The sequence below is a fragment of the Bos grunniens genome, chromosome 5 (assembly GCF_055505025.1).
Source record: "Bos grunniens cultivar Pamir isolate PY7600 chromosome 5, Bosgru_T2T1.0, whole genome shotgun sequence".
In the NCBI taxonomy this organism is placed as follows: domain Eukaryota; kingdom Metazoa; phylum Chordata; class Mammalia; order Artiodactyla; family Bovidae; genus Bos; species Bos grunniens.
The window spans coordinates 111,554,056-111,566,764 of NC_141169.1; the positions used below are offsets into that span (position 1 = coordinate 111,554,056).

The 12,709-nt window shown below is 42.7% G+C and overlaps 1 protein-coding gene across 1 annotated transcript in view; it reads right to left on the minus strand.

Moving 5' to 3' along the window:
- Positions 1–2,439, minus strand: part of DMC1 (DNA meiotic recombinase 1) — a 36,607-nt gene extending 34,168 nt beyond the window's left edge. Inside the window, exon 1 of the mRNA XM_086402851.1 lies at positions 2,065–2,439. The gene's annotated coding sequence lies outside the window, so the exon portion shown is untranslated. The remainder of the gene's footprint in view (positions 1–2,064) is intronic.
- Between the last annotated feature and the right edge of the window lie 10,270 nt (positions 2,440–12,709).

Genomic DNA, 12,709 nt, shown 5'->3' on the forward strand with positions numbered 1-12,709 from the left:
ATATAGTACAAAATCCTTTACCCGAGGAATTTTTTATTTCATTTCAGTCATCAAGGACCAGAAAGATAATTAGACAAATATTAGAGCCCCATGAGCCACAACTACTGAGCCCAAGCACCACAATACTGAAGCCCGTGCGCCCAGGGCCCGGCTTCACACAAAAGAAACCACTGAAATAAGAAGCTTGCCCACAGCAACTAGAAAAGCCCCTGCTGGCCACAACTGGAGAAGAACAGCAAATAGGAAGACCCAGAGCAGCCACACATAAATAAAATTAAATTTAAAAATTCCTTTTTTTTTTTTTCAAGAAAAAATAGTTTGGACTAACTAGGCTGCTGCTGCTGCTGCTAAGTCGCTTCAGTGTGTCCGACTCTGTGCGACCGCATAGACGGCAGCCCACCAGGCTCCCCATCCCTGGGATTCTCCAGGCAAGAACACTGGAGTGGGTTGCCATTTCCTTCTCCAATGCATGAACTGAAAAGTGAAAGTGAAGTTGCTCAGTCGTGTCCAACTCATAGGGACCCCATGGACTGCAGCCTACCAGGCTCTTCCGTCCATGGGATTTTCCAGGCAAGAGTACCAGAGTGGGGTGCCACTGCCTTCTCCATAACTAGGCTGGCCTATCTCATTTCTCCTAAGCCTGTGGCATTATTTCTTTTTTCTGGTGTGGTATGTGTGGGTGAGGGGACTGCTGCTGCTGCTACTGCTAAGTCGCTTCAGTCGTGTCCGACTCTGTGCGACCCCATAGACGGCAGCCCACCAGGCTTCCCCGTCCCTGGGATTCTCCAGGCAAGAAGACTGGAGTGGGTTGCCATTTCATTCTCCAGTGGGTGAGGGGACTAGTTTCATTTATTTCCTCAAAAATGGCCACACTGTATCTTTTGATACAGTATCATCTTTTGATTTCCTATAGCACAGTTAATCATGACTAACGATATCTTTTTTGTTGTCTTGGAAGGTTATTTAGAAGTAGAATCTTAGAATTAAATGTTGATATTAAACTTTCATATTTGTTAACAATCTTAAGAACTTCGACCTTAAGTCTTCCTTGCATCCTCCCTGGCACCTAGAACTTAAATCTATTCTCAATAAAAAGATATTATTTTTCTCATGTACAAGGACTCCCTTCTGCTTTGGAATGACGAGGAGCTCTCTTGTAACATATTTTTTTTGTTTCATAAAACATTAGATGTATTTCATTTTATAATATTAACTAGCTTCATGATTTTAAGGTTTAAAATTATGGTGGATAGTCCATAGGGACACAAAAGAGTCTGACATGACTTAGCAACTAAACAACAATAATCTAATATTTTAATGATAAAATATTAGGGCCAATAAGCAGATAAAGCCTTTGTTCTAAGTCAGGAATCTACAAAGCATGAATGTGTTCGTTAGAAAATGTGGTCCAAATAATCAGTTTTGCTCTATTTCATCTCCTCATTGAACACCAAACTAAGTTGGGGCCCAGCTCAGTGGGGAACAAACTTCGGAGGCAGAAGTAGGGTCGTTATCACCTAGTACAATAAAGTATTCGAGGCAAACGAGGAGACAATGTAAACAGAATCTTCTGGAATGCGGTCCCTCACTCAAGACAGCTAATCATATACATGATGACCCCAAAATCTCTAAGTGACTGTTCTTTCTTTCTTAATGATTGTTCTCCATCTTTCTCAAATAGCAGTTGATGGAATGAACAGTTGGATCTAAAGTAGGGCTCCCAAACACCTTGGTTTAAGGCGCCAGAAGCGGTCCCTTACCGTGGCGAGCGCGGTCCAGGTCACCCTCCCCGCCTCCCCGCCCACCGGCCATTTTCCTGACACCGGACTCCCTCATAAGGGGCCCGAGGAGGCCTCTTCAAGACTTGGGTCCGACTTGGTTTAAAATAAGGATTCTGGAAATCCCTCAAGAGCACTCGACAGGGTTGGGATGGGAGTCGAAAAGCACAAAGCCACCAGCCTAGGGCCCAGCAACGACCGTCGAGCAAGGCCTCAGAAAGGAAGCCCCCACTTCCCCTCACATTCTTCACCCGCCTTCCCCTGTTGCCATAAACACCACTCGTACCCACAGTCTCCCCCGGGTTCTCAAGGTATTCGAATCCCGCCCCCGGCCGGGGCTTTCTAGTCCTCAGGGATTCTGATTCGGAACCAGAACGCTGAGACACGCGTCCAACACGTCGCAGACCAATAGGTTTGGCGCCAAACTGCTAGTCTGGGCTCGCGCCTGGAGTGGGCGGGGCCAGGACGTGTGGGGCGGCCCCACCAAGGGCGGGGCGAAGATTGAGAGGCGGGGCCCTAGACTTGGAGAAGAACGGAGGGGCGGGGCCGTGGGAGGGTCTTGCGGGAAATCCTCCAGGAGCCGCGAAAGAACCTGTGTGGGTGTCGCGCTGCGGTGAGGGAGCGACACTGAGGTGCAGAGAGTGCGCAGAGGAGAGGCGCTTTGGTGGAGCGGAGGCTGGGGCGTCTCTAGAGCGAAGGGAGATGTTGAGGTCAGGAACGAACTCTGAAAGGTGGCGCTGAGGCGATGCATCGAAATTAGGGGGTATTCATGGGAAATAGATGAGGAAACAGTGTCAGACTTTATTTGGGGGGGCTCCAGAGTCACTGCAGATGGTGATTGCAGCCATGAAATTAAAAGACGCTTACTCCTTGGAAGAAAAGTTATGACCAATCTAGATAGCATATTCAAAAGCAGAGACATTACTTTGCCAACAAAGGTCCGTCTAGTCGAGGCTATGGTTTTTCCGGTGGTCATGTATGGATGTGAGAGTTGGACTGTGAAGAAAGCTGAGTGCCGAAGAATTGATGCTTTTGAACTGTGGTGTTGAGAGTCCCTTGGACTGCAAGGAGATCCAACCAGTCCATTCTAAAGGAGATCAGTCCTGGGTGTTCATTGGAAGGACTGATGCTAAAGCTTAAACTCCAATACTTTGGCCACCTCATGCGAAGAGTTGACTCACTGGAAAAGACTCTGATGCTGGGAGGAATTAGGGGCAGGAGGAGAAGGGGACGACAGAGGATGAGATGGCTGGATGGCATCACCAACTCAATGGACATGGGTTTGGGTGAACTCCGGGAGTTGGTGATGGACAGGGAGGCCTGGCGTGCTGCGATTCATGGGGTGGCAAAGAGTCGGACACGACTGAGCGACTTAACTGAACTGAACTGAACTGAGGTGGGCGCTGAGGTGAAAACAAGCTGCAGTGAGAGAGAAGGCCCTTAGGTGTGGCCGTGTTCTGAGATGAAGAGAGGCCACTGGAAAGGGGTCAGGAGGTGGAAGACCATGAGGCAGGGGAAGGGTGCTAAGCAGAGGTGACTGACGTGGTGACAGGTGACGTGCAGAATACTTATCTTAATCAGGATACTCGGGTTAGGAGGTCGAATATGGCGGGGGCAGGGGTGTGTGGTTCTCCCTACTCAAGGCTTTTCTTTTCACTCCAAGTTTTTCATATCTGGCTTCATAATCTGTACCTAATACCTCAGTCAGTGTTCCTAATTTCTCTTTCTCTGTGACTCTCTTACTATTTACCACTCTAGTCTGTGAGTGAGGCACCCAAGGCCCATTCAGGATGGAGAGTAATATTTCTTCCTCTTAACTTGAAATTTTAAGTAGCCAACAGAAGCCAAACATATTTTGGTCCAGCTTTTAAATAGAAATTTTAGGCCAGCCTTCATGCCAGCAGAGCTGTCTCTGGCAGCATCATACTCCTCCCCTTAAATGGAGACTGACTGTTGAGGAGTCATGAAACATTTCAAAGAGCATCTGTTGAGGTAGAGGCTGTGATGTGTCTTGGATGAGTATCTGTACAAATAGTTCTTTGGGTTCAAGACCTAGTACAGGGTGACCCTTTTTCTTCAGTGTCTGAATCATTCTTTGCTGGAATAAATAGCAAAAAAATTCCACAATAGCAGTTGGCATTTTGTAGGACTACCCCCCCTCACCCCTGCCCCGACCCAGGTGGTCTGTTTAAAGTGCCAACAAATGACTGCCATATTTCTTCAAAATCTGTTATTTTCCAGAAACAACCTGTTCAGGTTAAATGGAAACTAATGCCCATTTTTTAGATGAACTGGGTGGTCATAATGGGCTTTCACCTTGGGCCTCACCTAAAATAATTATAGTAACTTTTGAGCAGCTTGTTAGATGGAGACATCAACTGTACAGAAGAGCTGCAAAGAGCACAGCAAGATCGTTTAGGGAAATATAACATATGTAGTTTGGTGTAGTGACAGCTGGGAGAGAGAAATGTTCATAATATTTGAAGGTTGTGTGCAGTACACTTAAACTAAAATGAACTTGGTAATGACAAATTGGTGAAGTGAGTATAAAAATCTTGTTTGAATAGGATATTGATGGCTTTTTACAACTAAAAAATTATTTTTAAAAAATCCAAAACCCTGGGGTGGTTAAAAAGTACACTTGAAAATCTTTTCACTCAAATCAGGACAAAAAACAAACAAACAAAAAAAGACTAGTCTTTAATATCTTACAAAAATTCTGAATATAATGAAGGTGGTATTTCAAATTTGTGAGGAAATGAATTCAGTGAATGGTGTTGGAACAAACTAGGTAGTCATCTGGAAGAAAAATAAAATTGGAACCATATTTCACACCTTATACTAAAATAAATTCCAAATGGATCAAGAAATTAAGTCTGAAAAATAAAAGTGCTAGAAGAAAGCATGAGAAAAAATGTTACTATCTCAGAGTAAGAAAAGTCTTTTTAAGTATGACATAAAACTTAGAAGCCATAAAAAACTTATAAGAATTACTAAATCCTTCATGGCAGAATGCTACTTTCCTATCCTAGATACAAAGCATGGCAAACCAAGGCTTTGTGTCAATTAGTAACCAAACAGTAATTGTGTCAATTAGCTTTTCCAGTTTCTCAAATAAGTTTAGCAAGTCTGGGAGCTCTCCATAAAATTTTAAAAATTTGTGTCATTTTATGATACTCTAAGAAATAGAACAGAGAGTGGAATTACAGGGCAACCTGAATTTTAAACCATAACACTGTACTGCCCCTCTGTGGACAACCACCTTATAATCAAATAAAGTTATATAATTCCACCATGTACGGTTAAGTTTCTCCAAACTGGTGCCTCTAGATTTGTGTATTCTTGGTTTCAAGAGCTCAAATTTGAAAAATGTTTCAGTAAAGAACTAAAGAATGAAGGGTCATTACAAAAAGAGAATGTCATTGGGTATATCTCCTTTTAAATTAGCATTTATTTTAAAAAATGTTTATTGAATCCCTACTATTTGACAAGGGCTTCGCAGGTGGCTCAGCAGTAGAGAATCCGCCTGCCAACGCAGGAGATGTGGATTCGATCCCTGGATTGGGAAGATCCCCTGGAGAAGGAAATGCAACCCACTGGAGTATTCTTGCCTGGGAAATCCCATGGACAGAGGAGCCTGGTGGGCTACAGTTCATGGGGTCGCAAAGAGTTGGACACTACTGAGTAACTAAGCGCATGCACGCGTGCACACACACACACACTACTTGTCAGACACTGTGCTAGGTGCTGGGTGCCAGAGATTCAATAACAAACAAAATAAAAACTCTAGTGTGGATTATAGATAAGTTTATAGGCAATTACAGTAGCATATATACACATACATACATATCAGTCATTTGAGGCTTTCTCATTTATTTAGATTTCTCTCCAAATTTGAAAAGCTTCCAACTTTGGTGCACAGCTGCCCAGAGAGGCATGCTTGTGACCATTTATTTAACTAATATTTATTAAACACAGCTTGGACCCATCTCTCTGCTGGATATGAAGATAAAGACAGGTCTTTGCTCTCAAGGAGAAATGAGTCTAGTAGGGAAGATAGATATAGAAAGAGATAATGACAAACAGGGTGAGGTAAGAAGGATTTTAGATACAGATGGGAGCCATGTAGACATCTCTGTGGAAGATCCTCATAGAAGTGGTGACCGTTTATTTGGGACTGAAATAATAAGGGATTTTCCAGCTGGGCAGGGTAAGGGCACAGGGAACACAGAGGCTTATTTAGGGAGCTGCAAATTGTTCTGCTGGAGTGAAAGATACTAGGAAAAAAGGAACTCTCCGAAACCAAAGGTAGCATTTGTTGATAGCTAACATATCACTTAACTGCTTTCCACAGATGAACATATCCACATCATGCAGAGATAGCATGAGGTAGGAACTATTGTTATCTCTATTTACAGATGATGGAACTGAGGTATCACAAGGTTAAGTAACTTGCCCAAGGCTTACCGTCTGGCTCCTGTGTTCAGGCTCTCAGCCAATATGCTAAATGAGTATATGGCCGACTTGTATATTGATATATGTGATTCTATTTTCCATTTAGAGAAGTATGATATAAGCACACACAGGCATGGCAACTAAGCCCAAATTACAGTCCAGTCCAGTCATCTACAAGATATCTGGTCTTGGGGAAAATTTATTTAAACATCTTTGTGCTTTATTTTCCTCATCTGAAAACCAAGAATAGTATTAGTCTTGAGTTGGTATGAGAATTAGTGGGTTAATATACTTGAAGTACTTGGGCTGCTATGTGGAAAATGGAGTTAGGAGAGAGGGCAAAGAGAATACTTCAGAGAACACTGTAAAAGTCCAAGCCAGGGGTAATGGTGGTTTCAACCAAGAAAGTCCTCAGTTTGAAAATGGGAAAAATTTTACTTCATTCACATTTACTTCATGAGAGAAGACAAAATAACCTGTAAAAATACATTTAAAAGTACAAGTCCCCAGCAATGCCTTTACTGTTTTTAAGTAAAATGTTACATCCCCATCACTCAGCTTCAACATTTTCAACACATGACCAGCCTTGTTTCACTTATACTTCCATCCTCTTCCTCCCTTTCATATGGTTTTTTTAAGGAAATTCTATATGTCATATTATTTCATCTGTAGATTAAATGCATATCCATAACACCATTATCATACCACCAAAATAATAATTTTTAATATCAAATATCCAGACAGCATTCAAATAACCAATTGTCAAAACAGAGACACAGATGTAGAGAATGGACGTATGGATACCAGAAGCGGAAGGGGATGGGTGGGATGAACTGGGAGATTGGGATTGGCATATATACACTACTATGTATAAAAGAGATAACTAATGAGAACTTAACTAATGGGGAAAAATGGAAACACTGGCAGATTTTATTTTCTTGGACTCCAAAATCACTATGGACAGTGACTACAACCTTGAAATTAAAAAGATGCTTGCTCCTTGGAAGAAAAGGTATGACAAACCTAGCGTGCGTGCATCGAGGTCACTTCAGTCGTGTCTGACTCTATGCAATCCCATGGACTGTAGCCCGCCAGGCTCCTCTGTCCATGGGATTCTCCAGGCAAGAATACAGGAGGGGGTTTTCATGCCCTTCTCCAGGGGATCTTCTTGACCCAGGAATTGAACCTATGTCTCTTATGTTTCCTGCATTGGCAAGTGGATTCTTTACCACTAGCACCACCTCACCTGGAAATCCCTAACAAACCTAGACAGCATATTAAAAGCAGAGACATCACTTTGCTGACAAAGATCGGTATAGTCAAAGCTATGGTTTTTCCAGTAGTCATGCATCAATGTGAGAGTTGGACTGCAATGAAGGCAGAGTGCCAAAGAATTGATGCTTTCAAACTGTGGTGCTTGAAAAAACTCTTGAGAGTTCCTTGGACAGCAAGGAGATCAAACCAGTCAATCCTAAAGGAAATTAACCCTGAAATTCATTGGAAGGACTGATGCTGAAGCTGAAATTCCAATACTTTGGCCACCTGATGTGAACTGACTCATTGGAAAAGCCCCTGATACTGGAAAAGATTGAAGGCAGGAGGAGAAGGGGACGACAGAGAATGAGATGGTTGGATGGCATCACTGACTCGATGGACATGAGTTTGAGCAAGCTCTGGGAGTTGGTGATGGACAGGGAGCCTTGGCGTGCTGCAGTCCATGGGGTCGCAGAGTCCGACAGGACTGAGCGACTGAACTGAAACCGAAACTGACAGTTCATATGGAAATGGCATGATAAATACTGATTTATTTCCTTTATTTGCTAGTTTTCAAAATAACAAATTGGTCCCCTAGCATCTTTCAACGGTGACCAATTATTTTTTTTTAAGTAAGATATGAATATGTGGGTGAAAACATGTTTGACATGCTTCAGTCCATGACTATTATTATTAAACTTAGATGGTCCCATCTTTAGCCAATGGGATTCTAAGTTGGCTATGGAGGCTTTCTAACAGGACTCTCATCTTTGGTAGCTTCCTTGCTATCTAGTATGGCGATGTTCCAAGTTCATTTCATGATTTTCCTGCCGTAGACCTGGAACCAGACAATTCTTCAAGGATCCCTGTATCCTTTTAGTGCAAATAGTATTTCAAAACCACAGTCTAGTTCATTACTACTGGGTTAGTCTTCATTTCCAAGTCATTTCAATGGACAGAGTTAGTTGGTTTTTTTTTTTCTTACACTTTAAGGAGATATAAATGATATACAAGAAACTGAACATATTTAAACTCTGTGAATCCCTCAGCACAATGAAGACAGTGAACATAACCACCATCCCCCAAAGTTTTCTTGGGCCCCTTTGTAATTTCTTACTCCTCTCCTCCTCTACCCTCTTTAGCCACTTCTACACTCATTCCTTAGGCAACTATTTGTTTTTAAAGACAGGGCTTCCCTGATGATTCAGGTGGTAAAGAATTTGCCTACAGTGCAGGATACCCAGGTTCCATCCCTGGATCAGGAAGATTCCCTGGAGAAGGGAATGGCTACCCACTCCAATATTCTTGCCTGGAGAATTCCATGGACAGAGGGATTTGGTGGGTTACAGTTGGTCTGAGCAACTAACAGTAACTAAATATAAAATATATCCTCAATTCATAATCAATTCAAACTCAGGACCATAGGATTTTAACTTCTTCTAGCTTAACATCTGATTTTCCTTACTTCCATGCTGTAGGAAGGACAGAATGGGGGTATTACACAATTACTCATTTGCTTTATTCCATATTATAGCTAGTGCTTCTTGAATGTTCCCTTTGGCGCTTATCCCCCCCCCCCTTTATAAAGGGTGTGAAGAATTCTTCACCACAATTTTCCCTTCTAATATTTACAAAGAGTAGAGACAGATCTTTTCATCTTGAACTGCCAAGAGGCCTATGGTTATGAGTCCTCAGTAACTTCTGGAAGGGGTCCGAGCAGGCATGATCTGGGACCCAAGCTGTGCAAAGGATTATCCTGAAAGACATGTCCTGGCTTCCATGTTCAACATGTCCTGTTTCAGGAGAAGAGTATACCTTTTAACAGTAATGATAATAACAAACAACAATAGCTGGTAGCAATTATCAAGTGAAACATGCTAAGCCAGGAACTTTGCATAAATTATCTCATTTAACCAACACAACACTACCTTCCTAGGCAGACATTCCCTTTCTGCATTCAAGAAAACATGTTCAGAAAAGTCAAGTCACAAAAGCTACCAGGCCTAAGGTCATAAATCTACTATGACACAAAACAGGGATACAAAGTTCTGAATTTTCTGGGTCCAAACCTTGAGCTCTTCCCTTTTACCCCTCTTCCATCCCTTTACCTGGGTACTACTTTCCAAGGGGGTCCCCTAGAATCACACTCAAGTTCAAGTGAAGATGTTATCTAAGGGAGACACCATCTGTCCCAAGAATGTACTTAATTGCTTCTTGGTTCAGGCAGTCATTTGCTTGTTTTTTTTTCCCTCTTGGCTGGGTTGGGCAGACTGTTCTAACACAGACCAGGTTACTCCCTTGTGCCCTGAGACCCATATGATAAAGGCCGAGCCCCTCAAGCCAACTGCAGGTCCTTCTACACATTGGCCCCTGTACTTCAGGGCCTCAGTGAAGTCTCTCTGGGCTTGGTTTTTCTTGGATTCCACACAGATCTCTAGCACAACTTTAATGCATGTATTGGTTTACACATCTTCCCTCTCTTGCAGGTCAGGCATGATGTCTTTATTCATCTCTGTATCAACAGGACCCGGTGTGTGCAAACATGGCGTAAGATAGATACCTAGTGAACGCTCCCTCAACCTCTTTTCAAGCCCCAGTGTCCTCCTGAGAGAAATGGAGGTACCAACACCCACCTAGGGGCAAAGAGGGGAAAGGGGTTAAATCTGAGATAATGTCTGAAAAGGACTTAGAGTACTCAGCACTTAGTAAGTACTTAAGAAATGATGTCTCCTATGATTACTATTTGGAGAAGGCAATGGCACCCCACTCCAGTACTTTTGCCTGGAAAGTCGCATGGACGGAGGAGCCTGGTAGGCTGAAGTCCATGGAGTCGCTAAGAGTCAGATACGACTGAGCGACTTCACTTTCACTTTTCACTTTCATGCACTGGAGAAGGAAATGGCAACCCACTACAGTGTTCTTGCCTGGAGAATCTGAGGGACGGGAGAGCCTGGTGGGCTGCTGTCTATGGGGTCGCACAGAGTCGGACACAACTGAAGCAACTTAGCAGCAGTAGCAGCAGCATGATTACTATTATATGATACATATAATACATACCTATATATACTCCATAGTGTTATTATTAATAAACAAGTGAATGAAAGAATTAGTAAGCAAATACATGAATGAATGAGGTCACTTTATGCCAATTTAAATTCTGACTTTGGCTCAGGTAGGAATGGACTTTAATATTCTTTGTCCTATGGAGGGGAATGACTAAATGTATTATTTTATTATTTTTTGTTTTCTTGTTTCTATTTTAGAGTAAATCCAACAGCATGTGAAGACTTCATCCAAAAAGTTCTTTTGATTCTGAGACAAGGATTCATGCAGGTGAGATGGAAAGTGAGAGGATAAAGACTATTTCATTTTTCTGCATTGGATTTGACTTCTTGATCACCTTTCTGTGGGTGAACCATAAAGACACAAAGAGAAGTAGGTTAAAAAACCAATGTGATCAAGAGAATGAAGAAAGGAATTCCCATCACTATATAAACAGCCTGGAAATGAACCACCTAGAGTGAAGTAGATCAGAAGGCTGGGAAATGGAGGTGAAACTGATAGGTTATGTAAAGTGTCTGAATGTACTGGGAGAATTTGGAGATAGACTGTGATAAGTATACTAAAAAAGGAAAAAAAGAAAACAAGTAGATTGAAAAAGAGACTTAGTTCCAGTGACAGCAAAGAGTTTGGCAAGAAATAAAAACAATCAAAGTATATTCTGTAGCTCATGGTAATGGTGTTGATGGTATAATAATACTGATTAAGGAACCAGCCAAAAATCACAACAGAAACACATTGGCAGGATGGGAGAGGGAAAGTGTGTCCATGTGTGAGTCTAGTCCTCACCTTTCATTGTGAGAATTCAATAGATAATGCCTAACACTGGAAAATCAAGAGCACCAGGGTATTTAAACATATGGAGGAAAACAAAAAACAAAACAATCCGTTAAGAAAGTGGAAAGTGTTGCTGTGGAATAGGCAAGGGGTCTGGAAGAGTGCAATTTTTGTAACAAGCTGTTAGCTGAGTTCTCATAAATGTTTTATTAAGAGAGATATAAGATCAAGAAAGCTTGGAGCTGCTGCTGCTGCTAAGTTGCTTCAGTCGTGTCTGACTCTGTGAGAGCCCATAGACAGCAGCCCACCAGGCTCCCCCGTCCCTGGGATTCTCCAGGCAAGAACACTGGAATGGATTGCCATTTCCTTCTCCAATGCATGAAAGTGAAAAGTGAAAGTGAAGTCGCTCAGTCATGTCCGACTCCTAGCAACCCCATGGACCACAGCCTACCAGGCTCCTCCGTCCATAGGACTTTCCAGACAAGAGTACTGGAGTGGGGTGCCATTGCCTTCTCCAAAAGCTCGGAGAATACTGATCAAAAAGATAGCCAGGGTTTCACGTAGAGGTAGATGTTTGTGGAAGACTTTGCAAATCCCCTGAAGTACATACATAATTCCATCATGTAGCCCACCATCTGCCACCAGAACTTGAAAAGTCCAAATATGGCCATGTGGTTCCCTGTTTAATATGGTTCATGGATTCCCACCACTTAGATACTAAAGTGGTTTTGCTTAGAAAATTCCTTCATGGTTTGTCCAGGAATCTTCTCCAGGCTCATCTCTCCTAGAGCCCCTCACATACTTCCTTGACCTCCTGCCATGTTACTTGCTGCGTCTGAGTCTTTGCCTCTGCTGCTCCCTAGTGAGTCGGGAAGATCCCCTGGAGAAGGGAATGGCAACCTACTCCAGTATCTTGCCTGGAAAATCCTATGGACAGTGGAGCCTGGAGGGCTGCAGTTCACGGGGTCACAAAGAATTAAGACATGACTTAGCAACTGAACACGCACGTACATGTTTGTCTTGTGTTTAGCTCTATGCTTGGCACAGAGTAAACAGTAAGCTGGTAAAGAAAGTGGAAGTGTTAGTTGCTCAGCTGTCTCTTTGCGACCCCATGAACTGTAGCCCTCCAGGCTCCTCTGTCCATGGAATTCTCTGGGCAAGAATACTGGAGTGCTTCGCCATTCCTTTCTCCAAGGGATCTTCCTGACCCAGGGATAGAACCCAGGTCTCCCTCATTGCAGGTGGATTCTTTACCGTCTGAGCCACCACTTAATATTGTTAGCTATATAAGTAAAATAATGGGTAAAAGAGTAAATGCATGAGTAAATGTAGTGACCTAAGGAAAAACCTCCCCACTCCTGCTATTCACTCAACGTAGGAAAAAC